Below are 24,950 nucleotides of genomic sequence, written 5' to 3'. Positions count from 1 at the left end.
CTTGCTGTATGTGGGCTTGGACTGCTCCATTATCTAAGTCGTTGTGAATGGAACTGAACACTGTGCAGTCATCAGCAAACATCCCCACTTCTGACCTTATGAAGAAAGGAAGGTCATTGATGAAGCAACTGAAGATGGTTGGGCCTAGGACACTGCCCTGAGGAGCTCTTGAAGCGATGTCCTGGGGCTGTTGATAATTGACCGCCAACCACCACAACCATCTTCCTTTGTGCTAGGTATGATTCCAGCCAGTGGAGAGTTTTCCCCCTGATTCCCATTGACTTCAGTTTTACTAGGGATCCTTGATGCCACACTCGGTCAAATGCTGCCTTGATGTTGAGGGCAGCCACTCTCACCTCACCTCTGGAATTCAGCTCTTTTGTCCATGTTTGGACAAGGCTGTGATGAGGTCTGGAGCTAAGTGGTCCTGGGGGAACCCAAACTGGGCATCACTGTGCAGGTTATTGGTGAATAGGTGCCGCTTGATAGCACTGTTGGCGACACCTTCCATCACTTTGCTGATGATTAAGAGTAGACTGATGGGGGTGGTATTTGGCTGGATTGAATTTGTCCTGCTTTTTGTGGACAGGACATACCTGGGCAGTTTTCCACATCATCTGATAGCTGCCAATGTTGTAGCTGTACTGGAAAGCTTGGCTAGAGGCGCAGCTAGTTCTGGAGCACAAGTCTTCAGCACAACAGCCAATATGTTGTCAGAGCCCATAGCCTTTGCTGTATCCAATGCATTCAGCCGTTTCTTGACATCACGTGGAGTGAATCGAATTGGCTGAAGACTGGTTTCCTTCGGAGGCGGCTGATATGGATCATCCTCTTGGTATTTCTGGCTGAAGATGGTTGTAAACACTTCAGCCTTTTCTTCTCACATTATCAAGATATAGAATCAGTTTGTGTGGAGATAAGAAATAGTAAGGGAAAGAAATCACTGGTGGGAGTAGTCTACAGGCCCCCTAACAGTAGCTACGCTGCAGGACAGTGTATAAATTGAATTATTTTCATTTTGATTGGACAAATCAAATTGGCAAAGGGAGCATAGAAACATAGAAAATAGGTGCAGGAGTAGGCCATTCGTCCCTTCGAGCCTGCACCACGATTCAATGAGATCATGGCTGATCATTCACCTCAGTACCCCTTTCCTGCTTTCTCTCCATACCCCTTGATCCCTTTAGCAGTAAGGGCCATATCTAACTCCCCCTTAAATATATTCAATGAACTGGCATCAACAACTCTCTGCGGTAGAGAATTCCACAAGTTAACAACTCTCTGAGTGAAGAAGTTTCTCCTCATCTCAGTCCTAAATGGCTTGCCCCTTATCCTTAGATTATGTCCCCTGGTTCTGACTTCCCCAACATTGGGAACATTCTTCCTGCATCTAACCTGTCCAGTCCCCTCAGAATTTTATATGTTTCTATGAGATCCCCTCTCATCCTTCTAAACTCCAGTGAATCCAGGCCCAGTCGATCCAGCCTCTCCTCAGATGTCAGTCCTGCCATCCCGGGAATCAGTCTGGTGAACCTTCACTGCACTCCCTCAATTGCAAGAACGTCCGTCCTCAAGTTAGGAGACCAAAACTGAACACAATATTCCAGGTGAGGCCTCACTAAGGCCCTGTACAATTGCAGTAAGGCCTCCCTGCTCCTATACTCAAATCCCCTAGTTATGAAGGCCAACATACCATTTGCCGCCTTCACTGCCTGCTGAACCTCCATGCCAACTTTCAATGACTGATGTACCATGACACCCAGGCATCGCTGCACATTCCCTTTTCCTAATCTGGCGCCATTCAGATAATATTCTGCCTTCGTGTTTTTGCCACCAAAGTGGATAAGCTCACATTTATCCACATTATATTGCATCTGCCACGTGTTAGCCCACTCACCCAACCTATCCAAGTTACCCTGCAGCCTTTTAGCGTTCTCCTCACAGCTCACACTGCCACCCAGCTTAGTGTCATCTGCAAACTTGGAGATATTACACTCAATTCCCTCATCCAAATCATTGATGTATATTGTAAATAGCTGGGGTCCCAGCACTGAGCCCTGCGGTACCCCACTAGTCACTGCCTGCCATTCTGAAAAGGACCCGTTTATCCCGACTCTCTGCTTCCTGTCTGCCAACCAGTTCTCTACCCACGTCAGTATATTACCCCCAATACCATGTGCTTTAATTTTGCACACCAATCTCTTGTGTGGGACCTTGTCAAAAGCCTTTTGAAAGTCCAAATACACCACATTCACTGGTTCTCCCTTGTCCACTCTATCAGTTACATCCTCAAAAAATTCTCGAAGATTTGTCAAGCAGGATTTCCCTTTCATAAATCCATGCTGACTTGGGCCGATCCCATCACTGCTTTCCAAATGTGCTGCTATTTCATCTTTAATAATTGATTCCAACATTTTCCCCACTACTGATGTCAGGCTAACTAGTCTATAATTACCCGTTTTCTCTCTCCCTCCTGTTTTAAAAAAAAGTGGTGTTACATTAGCTACCCTCCAGTCCATAGGAACTGATCCAGAGTCGATAGACTGTTGGAAAATGATCACCAATGCGTCCACTATTTCTAGGGCCACTTCCTTAAGTAGTCTGGAATGCAGACTATCAGGCCCCGGGGATTTGTCAGCCTTCAATCCCATTAATTTCCCTAACACAATTTACCACCTAATAAGGATTTCCTTCAGCTCCTCCTTCTCACTAGACCCTCGCTCCCCTTGTATTTCCAGAAGGTTATTGGTGTCTTCCCTCGTGAAGACAGAACCAAAGTATTTGTTCAACTGGTCTGCCATTTCGTTGTTCCCCATTATAAATTCACCTGAATCTGACTGCAAGGGACCTACGTTTGTCTTCACTAATCTTTGTCTCTTCACATATCTCTCGAACCTTTTGCAGCCTGTTTTTATGTTCCCAGAAAGCTTCCTCTCAAATTCTATTTTCCGCCTTACATAGAAAATAGGTGCAGGAGCAGGCCATTCAGCCCTTCTAGCCTGCACCGCCATTCAATGAGTTCATGGCTGAACATGAAACTTCAGTACCCCCTTCCTGCTTTCACGCCATACCCCTTGATCCCCCGAGTAGTAAGGACTTCATCTAATTCCCTTTTGAATATATTTAGTGAATTGGCCTCAACTACTTTCTGTGGTAGAGAATTCCACAGGTTCACCACTCTCTGGGTGAAGAAGTTTCTCCTTATCTCTGTCCTAAATGGCTTACCCCTTATCCTTAGACTGTGACCCCTGGTTCTGGACTTCCCCAACATTGGGAACATTCTTCCTGCATCCAACCTGTCCAAACCCGTCAGAATTTTAAACGTTTCTATGAGGTCTCCTCTCACTCTTCTGAACTCCAGTGAATACAAGCCCAGTTGATCCAGTCTTTCTTGATAGGTCAGTCCCACCATCCCGAGAATCAGTCTGGTGAATCTTCGCTGCACTCCCTCAATAGCAAGAATGTCCTTCCTCAAGTTAGGAGACCAAAACTGTACACAATACTCCAGGTGTGGCCTCACCAAGGCCCTGTACAACTGTAGCAACACCTCCCTGCCCCTGTACTCAAATCCCCTCGCTATGAAGGCCAACATGCCATTTGCTTTTTTAACCGCCTGCTGTACCTGCATGCCAACCTTCAATGACTGATGTACCATGACACCCAGGTCTCGTTGCACCTTCCCTTTTCCTAATCTGTCACCATTCAGATAATAGTCTGTCTCTCTGTTTTTACCACCAAAGTGGATAACCTCACATTTATCCACATTATACTTCATCTGCCACGCATTTGCCCACTCATCTAGCCTATCCAAGTCACTCTGCAGCCTCATAGCATCCTCCTCGCAGCTCACACTGCCACCCAACTTAGTGTAATCCGCAAATTTGGAGATACTACATTTAATCCCCTCGTCTAAATCATTAATGTACAATGTAAACAACTGGGGCCCCAGCACAGAACCCTGCGGTACCCCACTAGTCACTGCCTGCCATTCCGAAAAGTACCCATTTACTCCTACTCTTTGCTTCCTGTCTGACAACCAGTTCTCAATCCACGTCAGCACACTACCCCCAATCCCATGTGCTTTAACTTTGCACATTAATCTCCTGTGTGGGACCTTGTCGAAAGCCTTCTGAAAGTCCAAATATACCACATCAACTGGTACTCCTTTGTCCACTTTATTGGAAACATCCTCAAAAAATTCCAGAAGATTTGTCAAGCATGATCTCCCTTTCACAAATCCATGCTGACTTGGACCTATCATGTCACCATTTTCCAAATGCGCTGCTATGACATCCTTAATAATTGATTCCATCATTTTACCCACTACTGAGGTCAGGCTGACCGGTCTATAATTCCCTGCTTTCTCTCTTCCTCCTTTTTTTAAAAAGTGGGGTTACATTGGCTACCCTCCACTCGATAGGAACTGATCCAGAGTCAATGGAATGTTGGAAAATGACTGTCAATGCATCCGCTATTTCTAAGGCCACCTCCTTAAGTACTCTGGGATGCAGTCCATCAGGCCCTGGGGATTTATCGGCCTTCAATCCCATCAATTTCCCCAACACAATTTCCCGACTAATAAAGATTTCCCTCAGTTCCTCCTCCTTACTAGACCCTCTGACCCCTTTTATATCCGGAAGGTTGTTTGTGTCCTCCTTAGTGAATACTGAACCAAAGTACTTGTTCAATTGGTCTGCCATTTCTTTGTTCCCCGTTATGACTTCCCCTGATTCTGACTGCAGGGGACCTACGTTTGTCTTTACTAACCTTTTTCTCTTTACATACCTATAGAAACTTTTGCAATCCGCCTTAATGTTCCCTGCAAGCTTCTTCTCGTACTCCATTTTCCCTGCCCTAATCAAACCCTTTGTCCTCCTCTGCTGAGTTCTAAATTTCTCCTAGTCCCCAGGTTCGCTGCTATTTCTGGCCAATTTGTATGCCATTTCCTTGGCTTTAATACTATCCCTGATTTCCCTAGATAGCCACGGTTGAGCCACATTCCCTTTTTTATTTTTACGCCAGACAGGAATGTACAATTGTTGTAATTCATCCATGCGGTCTCTAAATGTCTGCCATTGCCCATCCACAGTCAACCCCTTAAGTATCATTTGCCAATCTATCTTAGCCAATTCATGCCTCATACCTTCAAAGTTACCCTTCTTTAAGTTCTGGACCATGGTCTCTGAATTAACTGTTTCATTCTCCATCCTAATGCAGAATTCCACCATATTATGGTCACTCTTCCCCAAGGGGCCTCGCACAACAAGATTGCTAATTAGTCCTTTCTCATTACACATCACCCAGTCTAGGATGGCCAGCCCTCCAGTTGGTTCCTCGACATATTGATCTAGAAAACCATCCATAAAAGACTCCAGGAAATCCTCCTCCACCGTATTGCTACCAGTTTGGTTAGCCCAATCAATATGTAGATTAAAGTCACCCATGATAACTGCTGTACCTTTATTGCACGCATCCCTAATTTCTTGTTTGATGCTGTCCCCAACCTCACTACTACTGTTTGGTGATGTGTACATAACTCCCACTAACGTTTTCTGCCCTTTGGTATTCCGTAGCTCCACCCATACTGATTCCACATTATCCAAGCTAATGTCCTTCCTTACTATTGCGTTAATTTCCTCTTTAGCCAGCAACGCCACCCCACCTCCTTTTCCATTCTGTCTATCCTTCCTGAATGTTGAATACCTCTGGATGTTGAGTTCCCAGCCTTGGTCACCCTGGAGCCATGTCTCCGTGATGCCAATTACATCATATCGGTTAACAGCTATCTGTGCAGTTAATTCCTCCTGCTTATTCCGAATACTCCTCGCATTGAGGCACAGAGCCTTCAGGCTTGTCTTTTTCATACACTTTACCCCTTTAGAATATTGCTGTAATTTGGCCCTACACTTTAACCGTCCTACACTTTAATCTATTTTCCCAGTCCACTTTTGCCCAATCTGCCCTCATACCTATGTAGTCTCCATCATTTAAGTTTAGAACCCTGGTTTGAGATCCAAATTTCTTACTGTCGACATCTCGACTCGCAATATACGACTCAGACACCTTCAGCTCCGGCAGATGTTCCTTTAATTTTACTTGCAGGAAGGGAAAAGTCTCACTCAGTCAACAGCTAAGTGAAGACCTCCAAAATGGTACAGTTTCATGAGATAGTTATACAGTAAAAACACAAGTTATGACCTCTTCCTGTGTATTGGCTCTGTCTTGCAGTCAGTGAATACAGATAAAGAGTTAATCACCTCATCCTTGTCCTGACATGGTTCCCAAATGTCTCCTTTTGTCAGAGTTATTAGTTGGCCAGTCAGCCATTACTCGATGAGAGTGTGAAAATGTGCTATTACTGGCATTGCATTGTGTCAGGATTGTCCAGTTTCCTGGTCAGTTATCTTTTTGCATGAAATGGATGAGTTCTGTATAAGAGATAATGGCTGGTAGTTTGAGTATCTCAAAGCGGGGGCGGGGAGTGGAACTGGTGCTGCATGGACAATACAGGAGAGCACCAGGGGTGGTACTTGTCTCAGCACGACAGTCTCCATTAATCAGCTACCGGCCGTTTCAAGCCAGGTTTAGCTGTTTATGCAGACAGACTGTCTGTTGCAGAAATTTCTAGAAGAACCAGGACTCCATTTTGTTTTATCTCAAAAAGGGTACAAAATACAGTGTGATACAGCTTCGATAAAATACATTTCCACATCACCCTCCATCTGAATTTGAAATTCAACCATGTTATGATCACTCAATTCAAGGGGCTCCTTTATTCGAAGATTGTTGATTAATCCTATCTCATTACACAGGACCAGATCTAAGATAGACAGCACTTCAGAGGAGGAGAGGGAGAAGGAGAAGGAGAGGGAGAGGGAACCAGTGAGTGTCGAACTGAACCCAGCCACAGTCAGCACCATCAGGGGAGGGAGAGGGAGGGGAACCAGTGAGTGTAGAACTGAACCCAGCCAGAGTCAGCACCATCAGGGGAGGGGAGGGAGGGGAACCAGTGAGTGTAGAACTGAACCCAGACAGAGTCAGCATAAGAACATAAAAAATAATAGCAGGAGTAGGCCATACGGCCCCTCGAGTCTGCTCCACCATTTAATACAATCATGGTTGAGCCGATCATGGACTCAGGTCCACTTCTCTGCCTGCTCCCCCTCACCCCTTATTCCCTTATCGATTAAGAAATTGTCTATCTCTGTCTTAAATTTATTCAATGACCCAGCTCTCTGAGGCAGCAAATTCCACAGATTTACAACCCTTTGAGGGAAGACTTTCCTCCTCATCTCAGTTTTAAATGGGCGGCCCCGTATTCTAAGATTATTCCCCCTAGTTCTAGTCTCCCCTATCAGTGGAAACACCCTCTCTGCATCCACCTTGTCAAGCTCCCTCATAACCTTATACTTTTCGATAAGAACACCTCTCATTCTTCTGAATTCCAATGAGTAGAGGCCCAACCTTCCTTCATAGGTCAACCCCCTCATCTCCAGAATTAACCTCGTGAACCTTCTCTGAACTGCCCCCAAATCAAGTATATCCTTTATTAGATATGGAAACCAAAACTTTTTGCAGTATTCTAGGCGTGGCCTCACTAATACCCCGTATAACTGTAGCAAGACATCTCTGCTTTTATACAACATCCCCTTTGCAATAAAGGCCAAGATTCCATTGGCCTTCCTGTTCAATTGCTGTACCTGCATACTTACCTTTTGTGTTTCATGCAGCAGGACGCCCCAGGTCCCGCTGTACTGCAAATTTTTCTCCATTTAAATAATAACATGCTTTTCGAATTTTTTTTCTTGCATAACCTCACACTTTCCAACATTATATTCCATCTGCCAAATTTTTGCCCACTCACTTAGCCTGTCTATGTCGTTTTGCAGGTATTTTGTGTCCTCCTCACACACTGCATTTCCTCCCATCTTGGCTACATTACACTCGATCCCTTCATCCAATTCATTAATCTAGATTGTAAATAGTTGGGGGCCCAACACTGATTCCTGCAGCACCCCACTAGTTACTGATTGCCAACCCGAGAATTTATCCTGACTCTCTGTTTTCTGTTAGTTAACCAATCCTCTATCCATGCTAATATATTATCCCCAACGCCGTGAACTTTTATCTTGTGCGGTAACCTTTTATGTGGCACCTTGTCAAATATCTTCTGGAAGTCCAAATACACCACATCCACTGGTTCCCCTTCATCCACCCTGTTCCTCAAAGCCAGAGTCAGCACTTTTAGGGGAAGAGAGGGAGGGGAACCAGTGAATGTGGAACTGGGCCCAGCCATAATCAGCACCTTCAGGGGTGGAGAGGGATGGGAACCAGTGAGTGCAGAACTGAACCCAGCCAGAATTGGTGGTGAAAACTGGGAGTGGAGGAGAAACAGTCTAGAAATGTGCGATGGGTTTGGATTTCAGCACAACAGGAGGAACAATGTGTGGGACAGGGAATTACAGCTTTGGAAGAACAAGAGAGGAAAGAATGTTCCATGGAAACTAGATGTGTCTATTCTGAATTTCTATCTTGCACTGACAGTGATGAGTTTTATTATCTCCTTTTACAGAATATTAGAAGGGGATATTTTCAGACAGGAAACACAAACCAAACATCACGTCAAGATCTGACAGAGTCAATCGATTCATCAGGACCTGAATATCATCGGCCTCTAAAAGTGGAAAGAGAAATGTTTGTCTGTTCTGTTTGTGGGAAAAGATTTCAAACATCAGTGTGACTGGAAAGGCACTGAGACACACACCCGAGTGAGTGTTCCAGTGCACTGCCTGTGGAAAGAGCTTTAACCAATTACACAGTCTGAAAAAACATCGCACCATTCACAGCGCAAAGAAACTAAACGTGTTGTGTGCGTGGGTGAGGTTTCAAACCATCGTCCAACCATGGAGAGTCACAAGAATACCCGCACCATGGAGAAACCGTGGAAATGTGGTGACTGTGGGAAGGTATTCAGATCACCGTCTGAGCTGGAAATTCATCGACGCAGTCACACTGGGGAGAGGCCGTTCACCTGCTCCGAATGTGGGAAGGGATTCACTGGGTCATCCCAACTTGTAGCTCACCGGCGAGTTCACACCAGGGAGAGACCGTTCACCTGCTCTGAGTGTGGGAAGGGATTCACTCGATCATCCAACCTGCGGATACACCAGCAACTTCACACTGGGGAGAGGCCATTCACCTGCTCTCAGTGCGGGAAGGGATTCATTTTTTCATCCAACCTGCTGACCCACCAGCGAGTTCACACTGGGGAGAGGCCATTCAACTGCTCAGAGTGTGGAAAGGGATTCACTTGTTCATCCAACCTACTGACACACCAGCGACTTCACACTGGGGAGAGGCCGTTCACCTGCTCTGAGTGTGGGAAGGGATTCATTTTGTCACACGACCTTGTAACTCACCAGCGACTTCACACTGGGGAGAGGCCGTTCACCTGCTCTGAATGTGGGAAGGGATTCACTCGATCATCCAACCTGCTGACACACCAGCGAGTTCACACTGGGCAGAGGCCATTTACCTGCTCAGAGTGTGGGAAGGGATTCACTCGATCATCCAACCTGCTGACACACCAGCGAGTTCACACTGGCGAGAGGCCATTCACCTGCTCAGAGTGTGGGAAGGGATTCACTGCGTCATCCATCCTGCTGACACACCAGCGAGTTCACACTGGGGAGAAGCCTTTCACCTGCTCAGAGTGTGGGAAGGGATTCACTCAGTCATCCCACCTGCTGAGACACCAGCGAGTTCACAAATGACTGCAGGGTTTGGAATCTGCTGTTGTTGCTGCTGTTAATCACAGGCCGGCGGAACCATGTTCATTCTGACAATTGGGATTTGTTTCTGCTGATTTTAATAACCCTATAACTGGCTGGACTTTAATATTCTGGATATATTGCTGATTGTGTTCTCGGGGCTGCTGTGTCCATTTAAGAAACGCTGTGTGTAATCTTTCCCCTTAATTCAACGACTCACAACAGAAAGCTAGTTTGCAATAAAATTATGAACTTTTACTTTAATCCTAAATTGATCTTTGGCACAAAATCTGCAATAGTGTGTAAAATGTCCAATTAGAAAGAGCTTGCTGACAATTCTTACTGACTTGCACATTGCACACAGTGGCCCCTCCATTATCCACCAGAAAAAAAGGGAATGGGAATTGGTGGGGAATCAGTGTCCCCAAATGTTGCCCCTCCGGTCTGGTATAGCAATCCCCTTGGCATAGGAATAGAGACCACTCCAGACCAAAACTGTACGCAGTACTCCAGGTATGGTCTCACCAACGCCCTGTACAGTTGCAGCAGGACTTCCCTACTTTTATACACCACCCCCCTTGCAATAAAGGCCAGCATTCCATTTGCCTTCCTGATTACTTGCTGTACCTGCATACTACCTTTTTGTGTTTCATGTACAAGAACCCCCAGATCCATCTGTACATAGAAACAAAGAAAATAGTTGCAGGAGTAGGCCATTCGGCCCTTGGAGCCCGCACCACCATTCAATACGATCATGGCTGATCATTCACCTCAGTACCCCTTTCCTGCTTTCTCTCCATAACCCCTTGATCCCTTTAGCCGTAAGGGCCTTATCTGACTCCCCCTTGAATATATCCAATGAACTGGCATCAACAACTCTCTGCAGTCGGGAATTCCACAGGTTAACAACTCTGAAGTTTCTCCTCATCTCAGTCCGAAATGGCTTACCCCTTATCCTTCGACTGTGTCCCCTGGTTCTGGACTTCCCCAACATCGGGAACATTCTTCCTGCATCTAACCTGTCCAGCCCCGTCAGAATCTTAGATGTTTCTATGAGATCCCCTTTCATCCTTCTAAACTCCAGTGAATAAAGGCCCAGTTGATCCAGTCTCTCCTCAAGTGTCAGTCCTGCCATTCCGGGAATCAGTCTGGTTAACCTTCGCTGCACTCCCTCAATAGCAAGAACGTCCTTCCTCAGGTTAGGAGACCAAAACTGAACACAATATTCAAGGTGAGGCCTCACCAAGGCCCTGTTCAACTGCAGTAAGACCTCCCTGCTCCTATACTCAAAAGCCCGAGCTATGAAGGCCAACATACCATTTGCCTTCTTCACCGCCTGCTGTACCTGCATGCCAACTTTCAATGAGTGATGTACCATGACACCCAGGTCTTGTTGCACCTCCCCTTTTCCTAATCTGCCACCATTCAGATAATATTCTGCTTCATGTTTTTGCCCCCAAAGTGGATAACCTCACATTTATCCACATTATACTGCATCTGCCATGCATTTGCCCACTCACCTAACTTGTCCAAGTCATCCTGCAGCCTCTGAGCATCCTCCTCACAACTTAAACTGCCACCCAGTTTAATGTCATCTGAAAACTTGGAGATATTACACTCAATTTAGATAATCACTATCACTAGGGGGGTAGTGCTGGACAGGCTAATGGGACTCAAGGTAGACAAGTCCCCTGGTCCTGATGAAATGCATCCCAGGGTGTTAAAAGAGATGGCGGAAGTTATAGCAGATGCATTCGTTATAATCTACCAAAATTCTCTGGACTCTGGGGAGGTACCAGCGGATTGGAAAGCAGCTAATGTAATGATTCTGTTTAAAAAAAGGGGGCAGACAAAAGGCAGGTAACGATAGGCCGGTTAGTTTAACATCTGTAGTGAGGAAAATGCTTGAAGCTATCATTAAGGAAGAAATAGCAGGACATCTAGATAGGAATAGTGCAATCAAGCAGATGCAACATGGATTCATGAAGGGGAAATCATGTTTAACTAATTTACTGGAATTCTTTGAGGATATCACGAGCATGGTGGATAGACGTGTACCGATGGATGTGGTGTATTTAGATTTCCAAAAGGCATTTGATAAGCCACACAAAAGGTTACTGCAGAAGATAAAGGTACGCGGAGTCAGAGGAAATGTATTAGCATGGATCGAGAATTGGCTGGCTAACAGAAAGCAGGGAGTTGGGATAAATGGGTCCTTTTCGGGTTGGAAATCGGTGGTTAGTGGTGTGCCACAGGGATCAGTGCTGGGACCACAACTGTTTACAATATACATAGATGACCTGGAAGAGGGGACAGAGTGTAGTGTAACAAAATTTGCAGATGACACAAAGATTAGTGGGAAAGCGGGTTATGTAGAGGACACAGAGAGGCTGCAAAGAGATTTAGATAGGTTAAGCGAATGGGCTAAGGTTTGGCAGATGGAATACAATGTCGGAAAATGTGAGGTCATCCACCTTGGGGAAAAAAAAACAGTAAAAGGCAACATTATTTGAATGGGGAGAAATTACAACATGCTGCGGTGCAGAGGGATCTGGGGGACCTTGTGCATGAATCCCAAAAAGTTAGTTTGCAGGTGCAGCAGGTAATCAGGAAAGCAAATGGAATGTTGGCCTTCATTGTGAGAGGGATGGAGTACAAAAGCAGGGAGGTCCTGCTGCAACTGTACAGGGTATTGGTGAGGCTGCACCTGGAGCACTGCGTGCAGTTTTGATCACTTTAATTAAGGAAGGATATACTAGCTTTGGAGGGGGTACAGAGACGATTCACTAGGCTGATTCCGGAGATGAGGGGGTTATCTTATGATGATGGATTGAGTAGACTGGGTCTTTACTCATTGGAGTTCAGAAGGATGAGCGGTGATCTTATAGAAACATTTAAAATAATTAAAGCGATAGACAAGATAGAGGCAGAGAGGTTGTTTCCGCTGGTCGGGGAGTCTAGAACTAGGGGGCACAGCCTCAAAATACGGGGGAGCCAATTTAAAACCGAATTGAGAAGGAATTTCTTCTCCCAGAGGGTTGTGAATCTGTGGAATTCTCTTCTCTGGCCAGGGTATCAGTTGAGGCTAGCTCATTGAATGTATTCAAATCACAGATAGATAGATTTTTAACCAATAAGGGAATTAAGGGTTATGGGGAGCAGGCAGGTAAGTGGAGCTGAGTCCACGGCCAGATCAGCCATGATCTTGTTGAATGGCAGAACGGGCTCAAGGGGCTAGATGGCCTACTCCTGTTCCTAATTCTTATGTTCTTATTCCTTCATCCAAATCATTAATGTATATTGTAAATAGCTGGGATCCCAGCACTGAGCCCTGCGGCACACCACTACTCACTGCCTGGCATTCTGAAAAGGACCCGTTTATCCCGACTCTCGGCTTTCTGTCTGCCAACCAGTTCTCTATCCACTTCAGTGCATAACCACCAATACCATGTGCTTTAATTTTGCACACCAATCTCTTGTGTGGGACCTTGTCAAAAGCCTTTTGAAAGTCCAAATACACATCCACTGGTTCTCCCTTGTCCACTCTACTAGTTACACCCTTAATAAATTCCAAAAGATTTGTCAAGCATGATTTCTCTTTCATAAGTCCATGTTGATTTGGACCGATCCTATCACTGCTTTCCAAATGCGCTGTTATTTCATCTTTAATAATTGATTCCAACATTTTCCCCACTACTGATGTCAGCATAACTGGTCTATAATTACCCGTTTTCTCTCTCCCTCCTTTTTTAAAAAGTGGTGTAACATTAGCTACCCTCCAGTATATAGGAAATGATCCAGAGTCAATAGACTGTTGGAAAATGATCACCAATGCATCCACTATTTCTAGGGCCACTTCCTTAAGTACTCTGGGATGCAGACTATCAGGCCCCGTGGATTTATCGGCCTTCAATCCCATCAACTTCCCGAACGCAAAATCCCGCCTAATAAGGATTTTCTTCAGTTCCTCCTTTTCACTAGACCCTCGGTCCCCTTGTACTTCCGGAAGGTTATTTGTGTCTTCCTTCGTGAAGACAGAACCAAAGTATTTGTTCAACTGGTCTTCCATTTCTTTGTTCCCCATTATAAATTCACCTGAATGTGACTGCAAGGGACCTACGTTTGTCTTCACTAATCTTTTCCTTTTCACATATCTATAGAAGTTTTTGCAGTCAGTTTTTATGTTCCCGGCAAGCTTCCTCTCATTTTCCCTCTCCTAATTAAACCCTTTATCCTCCTCTGCTGAATTCTAAATATCTCCCAGCCCTCAGAATTGCTGCTTTTTCTGGCCAATTTATATGCCTCTTCTTTGGATTTAACACTATCCTTAATTTCCCTTGTTAGCCATGGTTGAGCCACCTTCCCCATTTTATTTTTACTCCAGACAGGGATATAAAATTGTTGAAGTTCATCCATATGATCTTTAAATGTTTGCCATTGCCTATCCACCGTCAACCCTTTAAGTATCATTTGCCAGTCTAAATTCCTTAAGTTCAGGACCCTCGTCTCTGAATTAATTGTATCACTCTCCATCTTAATGAAGAATTCTGCCATATTATGGTCACTCTTCCCCAAGGGGCCTCGCACAACAAGATTGCTAATTAGTCCTTTCTCATTACACATCATTCAGTATAGGATGGCCAGCCCTCTACTTGGTTCCTCGACATATTGGTCTAGAAAACCATCCCTAATACACTCCAGGAAATCCTCCTCCACCGTATTGCTACTAGTTTGGTTAGCCCAATCTATATGTAGATTAAAGTCGCCTATGATAACTGCTGTATGTTTATTGCATGCATCCCTAATCTCTTATTTGATGCTGTCCCCAACCTCACTGCTACTGTTTGGTGGTCTGTACACAACTCCCACTAACGTTTTCTGCCCTTTGGTATTCCGCAGCTCCACCCATACAGATTCCACATCATCCAAGCTAATGTCCTTCCTTACTATTGCGTTAATTTCCTCTTTAACCAGCAACGCTATCCCACCTTCTTTTTCTTTCTGTCTATCCTTTCTGAATATTGAATACCCCTGGATGTTGAGTTCCCAGCCTTGGTCACCCTGGAGTCATGTCTCTGTGATGCCAGTGATATCATATTCATTAATTGCTGCCTGTGCAGTTAATTCGTCCACCTTATTCCGAATACTCCTCGCATTGAGGCACAGAGCCTTCAGGCTTGTCTTTTTAAGACACTTTGCCCCTTTAGAATTTTGTTGTAATATGGCCCTTTTTGATTTTTGCCTTGGGTTTCTCTGCCCTCCACTTTTACTATTCTTCTTTCTATCTTTCGCTTCTGCCCCCATTCTACTTCCCTCTGTCTCCCTGCATAGGTTCTCATCCCCCTGCCATATTAGTTTAACACCTCCCAACAGCACTAGCAAACACTCCCCCCTAAGATGTTGGTTCCAATCCTGCCCTGGTGCAGACTGTCCTGTTTGTACTGGTCCCACCTCCCCCAGAACCGGTTCCAATGTCCCAGGAATTTGAATCCCTCCCTTCTGCACCACTCTTCAAGCCACGTGTTCATCTGAACTATCCTGCGATTCCTGCTCTGACTAGCATGTGGCACTGGCAGCCATCCTGAGATTACTACCTTTGAGGTCCTACTTTTTAATTTAACTCCTAGCTCCATAAATTCAGCTTGTAGGACCTCATCCCATTTTTTTCCTATATCGTTGGTACCTATATGCACCACGACAACTGGCTGTTCACCCTCCACCCCCCTCCAAAATGTCGTGCAGCCACTCTGAGACATCTTTGACCCTTGCATCAGGGAGGCAACATACCATCCTGGAGTCTCGATTGCGGCCGCAGAAACGTCTATCTATTCCCCTTACAATTGAATCCCCTACCACTATAGCTCTCCCACTCTAGAGACTAACAAGTGTTTCATTCTTTTCAAATGAGGAAACTATTCGGGCAGAGAATTACAGGTTTATTAACTTCATGCCACGTCGAGGTAGTTTTATTTTTACCATCACTTACACCAATCATCACACACTCCAGGTGTATATCAGGAGATTCTGTGTGATGGTGAGGCGATCAGTGCAGAGACCAGTGTGTGGCTGCTCATTATCCTCAGTGTGATTGAATCCCCTTTCCCACTGAATACTGTGGACAGACATGGTCACCTTGGTAACGGAATGGTCAGTGTGACATCACTTTCTAAACAAGACAATGGGTTATCAATAAATGGTAATGATATTAAACTATTTGCAATTACATTCTGAATAAAAGGATATAAAATGGTGAAAAACAACTGGTGAAGATAATCATTTATTTTTGCAGAATGCACTTGCAAACATTAAGAATGATGTACTTTGTACACCCACACATTCCACATATATAGAGTGAGCTGTGTGCTTTTTTCCCCGTTGTTCCTCTTAATCAGATGAGAGTTAGTGAACCCGGCGGACATTAGGACCCTGCGGCTGCCCATCCGCCGGTGCTGTGAGGTCCTGGTTCCAGGCTCTGTCTGACACAATCAGTGGGCCAGGCAAAGCTCAATGGAAAACACTGCAAGAAAAACAATCCTTAGTATTAAAATCTGTGAGCAGTTGGCACAGGACACAGTGTGAATTAGTGACCTTTAACACACAGAGTGCCACTAAGTAGTGCAAAGTGAATTGTTCCCCTTCAGTCCTGTCCCTCAATCCCAGTCCATCTCTGGAAGATTGTTACAAGATTCACCCCATCCTCTCAACACAAATATTACCCACACAAGACCAGATCAATAGGACATTGCCCACAGCTGCTGATAGCTATTAACAAGAAAAAACCTGCTTCGAAGTAAAGAAACCAAAATGATTGCATCCTCTCACACATACAAATACATATCTTTACGATTATCAATATTTATCTATTCCTCCATCTGTCTCTCTATCTGACAGATGCAAGGTCTGGTTCAGTATTAGCTGAGACAGGGTCTAGTGCAATATAAATAGAGACAGGGTCTAGTGTAATATAAACAGAGACAGAGTCGAGAGAAATATAAATAGAGATAGGGTCTAGTGTAATATGAACAGATACAGGGTCTAGTAATATGAACAGAGACAGGGTCTAGTGTAATATGAACAGATACAGGGTCTAGTGTAATATAAACAGACACAGGGTCTAATGTAATATAAACAGAGACAGGGTTTAGTGTAATATAAACAGAGAAAGGGTCTAGTGTAATATAAACAGAGACAGGGTCTAGTGTAATAAACAGAGACAGGGTCTAGTGTAATAAACAGAGACAGGGTCTAGTGTAATATAAATACAGATAGGTCGAGTGTAATCTAAACAGGGACAGGGTCTAGTGTAATATAAATAGAGACAGGGTCTAGTGTGATATAAACTGGGATAGAGCCTAGTGTAATATAAACAGAGATAGGGCCCAGTGTAATATAAACAGAGACAGGGTCTAGTGTAATATAAACAGACACAGGGTGTAGTGTAATATGAACAGAGACATGATGTAGTTACTGAATCACAGAGTCGAAGAATGATACATTTCAGATCGTGTACATCCAGCCCACTGGGGCCTGTGCCGGAACTCATGTGAAAGATCTAACCAATTATCCCACTCCACCTGCTCCTTCCCAATATCCCAATTAGTCCCACTCCCCCGGCTCCTTCCCAATATCCCAATTAGTCCCATTCCCCCTACTCTTTCCCAATATCCCTGCATTTTTTCCAATTCAAGTATTTACTCAATTCCCTTTAAAAACATATTACTGAATCTGCTCCTGGCACCCTTTCAGGCCGTGCATTCCAGATCCTAACAGCTCACTGCGTACTTTCTTTCCTCATTTCACCTCTGATTCTTTCGCTAGTTAAAACTGTGTCCTCTGGTTACACACCCTTCAGTCTCTGGAAACTAGTTAAGAACATAAGGGCATAAGAATTGGAAGCAGGGGTAGGCCATACAGCACTTGGAGCCTGCTCTGTCACTCGATAAGATCATGGCTAATCATCGACTTCAATTCTACTTTCAGGTCTGTTCCCATAGTCCCGTGATTCCCCTCGAGTCCATAAATCTATCTATCTTAGCCTTGGATATACTCAATGACTCGGCATCCACAGTCCTTTTAGGTAGAGAATTCCAAAGATTCACAACCCTCTGAGTGAAGACATTCCTCATCAACTTGGTCTGAAAAGGCATACCCCTTATCCTGACACTATGCCCCCTATTTCTGGATTCTCCAGCCAGGGGAAGCAACCTCTCAGCATCTACCCTGTCAATCCCCCTCAGAATCTTATATTTTTCAATGAGATCCCCTCTCATTCTTCTAAACTCCAGAGAGTATAATCTACTCAATCTCTCCTCATAGAACAACCCTCTCATCCCAGGGATCAATCTGGTGAACCTTCGTTGGACCACCTCTGTGGTCTCACCAAAGCCCTGTACAATTGTAGTAAGACTTTCTCACTCTTGTACTCCAACCCCCTTGCAATAAAGGCCAACATGCCATTCACCTTCCTAATTGCTTGCTGTACCTGCATGCCAACTGTGTGTTTCCTGTACGAGGACACCCAAACCTCTCTGAACACTCAACATTTAACATTTTCTCACAACTTAAAACATTCTGTTTTTCTGTCCTTCCTACTAAAGTGAATAACCTCACAGTCCCCCACATTATGCTCCATCTGCCACCTTATTGCCCACTCTCTTAACCTGACCATATCCCTTTGCAGATGCTTTGTGTTCTCCTCAAAGCTTACTGTCCCACCCATCCCGGATACTGCTCCCGATACCCAGCACCTCTCGATACTGCTCCATACCTGTCATCTCTTGAACCACTGCATCAAGATTGGGAACAAATGACTGGACTGAGGCCTGTCTTGGATTAAAAACATAAGGAGCACTGTGTCACCATCTGCAGCAGCAAGTCAACAAGGCTTCTGCGACTGCACCTTCTAAACCCACAATCTCCACCATGTAGAAGGACAAGGACAGCAGGTCCATGGAAAGACCAGCATCTCCAAGTTCCCCTCCAAGTCACACACCATCCTGACCTCAGCACATAGACTGCAGCATGGTTCAAGAAGGCAGCGGCTCACCACCACCTTCTAAAGGGGCAATTAAGGATGGGCAATAAATGCCGACCTGGCTCGCCCACATCCCGAGAATGAATGAAGAAATAAAGAATGAACTCACAGTGAGAAAGGAGCTGCAGAACTGCCGACACCGTCAGCTTTAAGGAGATGTTTCCCTTTGGAGATCGGGTTGCCCATTGAGTTTGATTAAACTGATGTTAAAGTAACAATGCTGCTTTGCCCCGTGACAGTAACAGATTATCAGAATATTTCCCATAGTTTGAAATCGAATGTCAGACTTGGACATTTTGTAGATTCCGCTTTTAAAAAGTTGTGGGAACTCTGTTCTAAGCTGGATTCCACCCAGTTCTATGTTCTTTGTTCTATGTTCTAGTTCGTAACAAGTCCTCAATCAGCTTGGCTTGTCATTGAGATATCAAGGACTAGGCACACGGTGTTTAAAAGAAAGCTGATTGATAATCTGTATAAATGTGAAATAAATCAAACGATAGCCCAGTTATAGGCAGAAACAAATCCCAACTTCCAGAATTAACATAGTTCTGCCTTGGGTGTAATTAACAGAAGAATCCAACCCCTGCAGTCAGTTGTGAACTTGTTGGTGTTTCAGGAGGTCGGATGATACAGTGAATCCCTTCCCACACACGGAGCAAGGGAACGGTCTCTCCTTCGTGTGAACTCGTTTGTTGTGTACCAGCAGGTGGGATGACTGAGTGAATCTCTTCCCACATTTGGTGCAAGTGAACAGCTTCTCCCCAGTGTGAACTCGCTGGTGTATCTGGAGACAGACTAACAGAGTGAATCCCTTCCCACAGATGGAGCAGCTGAACGGTCTCTCCCCAGTGTGAACTCGCTGGTGTGTCTGGAGGTTGGATAACTGAGTGAATCTCTTCCCACAGACAGAGCAGCTGAACGGCCTCTCTCCAGTGTGAACTCGCTGGTGTTTCAGAAGGGTGGATGACAAAGCGAATCCCTTCCCACATTCAGAGCAAGGGAATGACCTCTCCTCAGTGTGATCTCGCTTGTGTGCCAACAGGCCAGATGACTGAGTGAATCCCTTCCCACATATGGAGCAGGTGAATGGCCTCTCCCCAGTGTGAACTCACTGGTGATTCAGCAGGGAAGCTGCCTGAGTGAATCCCTTCCCACAAACGGAGCAGGTGAACGGCTTCTCCCCAGTGTGAACTCGTTTTTGTGTCAGCAGGTTGGATAACTGAGCAAATCCCTTCTCACACACAGAGCAGTTGAATGGCCTCTCCGCAGTGTGAAATCGTCGATGAGTTTCCAGCTGGGACGGGTAATTGAATCTTTTCCCACAGTCCTCACATTTCCACGGTTTCTCCATGGTGTGGGTGTCCATGTGTTTGTCCAGGTTGGATGATCAGTTGAAGCCTCATCCACACACAGAACACATGTAAGGTATCTCTCCGCTGTGCAATGTTTTTCAGGCTGTGTAACTGGTTAAAGCTCTTTCCACAGTCAGTGCACTGGAACATTCTCACTCGGGTGTGTGTGTCTCGGTGCTTTTCCAGTCACACTGATGTTTGAAATCGTTTCCCACAGACAGAACAAACAAACATTTCTCCTTCCACTTTCCAGGTCCGATGATATTCAGATCCTGATGACTCGAGTGACTCTGTCAGATCTTGATGTGATGTTTGGTTTGAGTTTCCCGTCTGTAAATCCTCCCCTTCTAATACCCTGCAAAAGGAGTTTACAAAAGTCATCACTGTAAGTACAGGATAGAAATTCACAACAGACAATTCTAGTTTGTTCACACGCCCGGGATCATTTAATCCACTCTGTTAATTGCTTTCAGCTACTGAACTTAACATGTGCCCAACAGCATCTCTCTCACCTTCAATGTGCGAATAGAGCATCACGCCTGCAAATCTGGTTTTCAATTTACTCAGCAAATGTATTGAACAGAAGATGAACAAGTAAACAGATCATGGCCTAATGTTACAGCTCTAAATTCATAGGAGAAAGTCTGTTATCTAACTCCTCGAGTGGACAAAATAAAGATCCAAAATGCAAGAGTCCCTCGAATCCTTTGTTAAAACATTACAAATCTTGCCCGGTTCCTTCCTTATTACAGAATTATTCCTCCCTGTGTATTGGTCAAAAACTAACAATTGTAAATTTGTAACCTTCAGTTTCAAGCTGACCAGATCCTTCTCTCAGAGAATCTCCAAAGAGATTATTTGATTTAAACACAGCTCCCCTCTCCTTTAAATCCAGGATTAGAGTTACCGGGAATTTGAATACTTGACCACATAAATTTAAAAGGGCATGTCATCTCTCCAGCCTTTAACCGATGAAACTTGTAACACCGAGCCTGAAATTCCACTCACGTGCACTGGATTCCAAACCTGGGACTGTACATGGGGATTCTAATCCTGGGACTATACATGGGGATTCTAACCCTGGGACTCTACATGGGGATTCTAACCATGGGACTCTACATGGGGATTCTAACCCTGGGACTGTACATGTGGATTCTAACCCTGGGACTGTACATGGGGATTCTAACCCTGGGGATTCTAACCCTGGGACTGTACCTGGGGATTCCAACCCTGGGACTGAACTTGGGGATTCTAACCCTGGGACTGTACATGGGGATTCCAACCCTGGGACTGTACATGGGGATTCTAACCCTGGGGATTCTAACCCTGGGACTGTACCCGGATTCCAACCCTAGGACTGTACATGGGAATTCTAACCCTGGGACTGTACATGGGGATTCTAACCCTGGGACTGTACATGGGGATTCCAACCCTGGGACTGTACTTGGGGATTCCAACCCTGGGACTGTACATGGGGATTCCAACCCTGGGACTGTACTTGGGGATTCCAAGCCTGGGACTGTACATGGGGATTCTAACCCTGGGACTTTACTTGGGGATTCTATCCCTGGGACTGTACATGGGGATTCCCACCCTGGGAATATACGTGCAGATTTTAACCCTAGGATTATTGAACGGGGCCCAGCTCTGCAGCTGGCTCTTCTGTTAGAATTGTGTGGGATGTAAACTGTAAGCTGGGCACTTACCAACCCCTTCAGGAGAGATGGTGAGAAATACGATGTGTGGAGAGTGGGGATAAAACAAATGAGGCGAAGATTTCACTCCCGGGCACTGGGACCCGGTTGGAAACACACACTGCAGCCCCGCCCACTCTGTACCAAGATGGCTGCGCATGCGCTATGACGCCATGAAGCGAGCGGGCCGCACTTTGAACCTTCCCGCCTTCCTGCACAAAGATGGCGGTTAATCTGGGCCTGTTACCGGGAGAAAATGCCCGTCGCTGCAAACGCGGAAGTTCCGGGTTATTACTCGGGGCTTGCGGCCTGCACCAGATGTTTATGAAGCCTCCCCGCCCACTTGCCGATCGATGACTCCCCTGCGCCCCCTGATTCTCACCCGGTGCAGAGTCCGGCTCCAGCCTGAGCTCGGCTCAGTGTTCGTGCGTCTCCAGTACTCGATCTGCGCATGCTCAGCTCACACTGCCCGGAAGATTGTCAGCAGCTCCGGACCAATAGGAAGAGAAGGGGGCGGGGCTGGAGGACCTGGTGGACGGTTGGTCCTCCAACCAATCTGAGTGTGAGAGGGGCGGGGCTTGCGGCCCCCCAGTGGGCGGGGCTGAGCCCGGATCTCACTCACTGAGCATGCGTGGCCAGCGCAGCCGGATGTTGGTGGAACAAACGCTTCGGGAAGGCGGTAGGAGATAGTGGCCGCGGGGGAGGATGTGGACCCGCGCGTGGGCCGGCGAGCATCATAAACATCCGGTGTAGGCCTCAGGCGCAGAATAAGAGTCCGCAGTGACAGTGTTTGCCCCGCGGTGACAGGCCCGTGTAAACAGGGTCTCTGGCCGCCATCTTGGGCAGGGCAGGGTCACAGCGCATGCGCGGCCGCCTTGGCCAGGAACAATGAGTGGGCTCGGCTTCAGTGTCCCAGTGCCCGCGAGACGGAGTAACCCGGGCAACAGGCGCGTCATCACCTCACAACAGTAACCCGGGCAACAGGCGCGTCATCCACTCACAGCAGTAACCCGGGCAACAGGCGCGTCATCACCTCACAACAGTAACCCGGGCAACAGGCGCGTCATCACCTCACAGCAATAACATGGAAAATAGGTGCAGGAGTAGGCCATTCAGTAAGATCATGGCTGATCATTCCCTCAGTATCCCTTTCCTGCTTTCTCTCCTTACCCCTTGACCGTAACTCCCTCTTGAATATATCCAATGAACCGGCATCAACAACTCTCTGCGGCAGGGAATTCCACAGGTTAACTACTCTCTGGGTGAAGAAGTTTCTCCTCATCTCAGTCCTAAATGGCCTACCCCTTATCCTTAGAATATCTCCCCTGGTTCTGGACTTCTCCAACATCGGGAACATTCTTCCCGCATCTAACCTGTCCAGTCCCGTCAGAATTTTATATGTTTCTATGAGATCCCCTCTCATCCTTCTAAACTCCAGTGAATAAAGGCCCAGTTGATCCAGTCTCTCCTCATGTCAGTCCCGCCATCCCGGGAATCAGTCTGGTGAACCTTCGCTGCACTCCCTCAATAGCAAGAATGTCCTTCCTCAGATTAGGAAACCAAAACCGAATACACTATTCCAGGTGAGGCCTCACTAAGGGGCCTATTTCCCTCAGCAGAGGGTCAACAACCATTCGGCATAGATTTAAAGTAATTGGTAGGGGGATTTGAGGGGAAATTTGAGAGTTGTGGGGGTCTGGAACTCACTGCCTGAAAGGGTGGTAGAGGCAGAAACCCTCACCACTTTTAAAAATTGCTTGGATGTGCACCTGAAGTGCTGTAACCTACGGGGCTACGGACCAAGGGCTGAAAAATGTGATTTAGCTGGATAGCGCTTTGTCTGCCGGCGTGGACACGATGGGCTGAAATTAATTCCTTCTGTGTTGTAAATTTCTACGATTCTGTGACCCTTGTGAGGGGGGGGTAAGCATGTATGAAGTGTGTGCCTAGAGCCTGTGCACGGGAGAGGCAATGTTTAGGGTTGGTTGTGAAGCCCTTCACAGGCCAATAGCTTGTCAGCAAAACCTTACATCCCAGTGTGGGGGTCATTGCCTCAAAAAGGAGGAGATCTTGGGACATTATTGGAGAACACCGGAGGTTAGTTAAAAGAAGACATTTATTGCTGACTCCTCTGTGGCACCAGTCTCTGTCCGATCTTTTATAGATGTCAGGCTCGATGTCACTCCCGTGTCATTGGGCCCAGCCCGGGCTCACAGCCAGCAGAGGGTGCCCCAACATCTGGGACGAGTTCACCTCAGTCAACAAGTAAGTAAATACCGACACACTCCTCGGGGACTCCATGTAAATACTGACACACTCCACGGGAACTCCCTGGAAATACTGACACATTCCTGGGGACTCCCTGTGCTACTTACATACTCCCCGGAGATACCCTGTAAAAACTGACACACTCCCAGGGACCCCATGTAAATATCGACCCAGTTTCAGGGACCCTTGTAAATACCGACAGATCCCTAGGGACCCCCTGTAAACACAGACACTCCCGTGGACCCCTGTAAATAGACACATTCCTGGGGCCCCTGTAAATACTGACACACTCCCCGGGACCCCTTGTAAACATCGACAAACCCCCAGGGACCCCCTGTAAACACTGACACACTCCTAGGGACCCCTGTAAATACAGACGCACCATCGGGAGTCCTTTTAAATACGCACACACACCTGGGGACCCCCTGTAAACACTGACACAATCCCGAGGACCCCCTATAAGTATAGGCACACTCCTGGGGATCCCCTGTAAATACTGACACAATCCTGGCGACTACTTGTAAATACTGACACACTATCGGGGGTCCTTGTAAATACAGGAACACTCCTGTCGACACCCTGTTATTATGACACACTCCTGGATACCCACTGTAAACACTGACACACAACCAGGGATCTGCTGTAAATACTGACACACTCCTGAGGAGCCCCTGTAAACACTGACACACTCCCGGGAACTCCCAGTAAAAACCGACACAATCCCAAGGACCCCCTGTAAATACTGACACACTCCCTGGGACACCTCCTGTAGATACTGACACATTCCTTGGGGATCCCCTGTATATACAGACACACTCCTGGGGGCAGGTAC

General features: G+C 46.2%; 1 protein-coding gene and 2 pseudogenes across 16 annotated transcripts in view; 2 read left to right on the top strand and 1 right to left on the bottom strand.

Annotated features, from left to right (window-relative positions):
* LOC139252400 (zinc finger protein 229-like) overlaps positions 1 to 10,034 on the top strand; it is a 34,490-nt pseudogene extending 24,456 nt beyond the window's left edge.
* The window catches only part of LOC139252394 (zinc finger protein 239-like), a 281,958-nt gene that overhangs the window by 250,835 nt on the left and 6,173 nt on the right, over positions 1 to 24,950 (top strand). The window contains exons 1-2 of one of the 16 annotated variants that reach the window (XM_070873378.1): positions 22,505 to 22,529; positions 24,015 to 24,115. The exons of 11 other annotated variants lie outside the window; for them this stretch is intronic. The gene's annotated coding sequence lies outside the window, so the exon portion shown is untranslated. 4 more of the 16 variants (XM_070873382.1, XM_070873385.1, XM_070873384.1 and 1 more) reach the window with 4 other exon arrangements.
* On the bottom strand, positions 16,035 to 20,599 carry LOC139252397 (zinc finger protein 154-like; annotated as a pseudogene).

The sequence above is a fragment of the Pristiophorus japonicus genome, unplaced genomic scaffold, assembly GCF_044704955.1.
Source record: "Pristiophorus japonicus isolate sPriJap1 unplaced genomic scaffold, sPriJap1.hap1 HAP1_SCAFFOLD_464, whole genome shotgun sequence".
Taxonomy (NCBI): Eukaryota; Metazoa; Chordata; class Chondrichthyes; family Pristiophoridae; genus Pristiophorus; species Pristiophorus japonicus.
The sequence above is the reverse complement of the archived record's forward strand: the minus strand, read 5'-3'. Positions and strand labels throughout refer to the sequence as shown.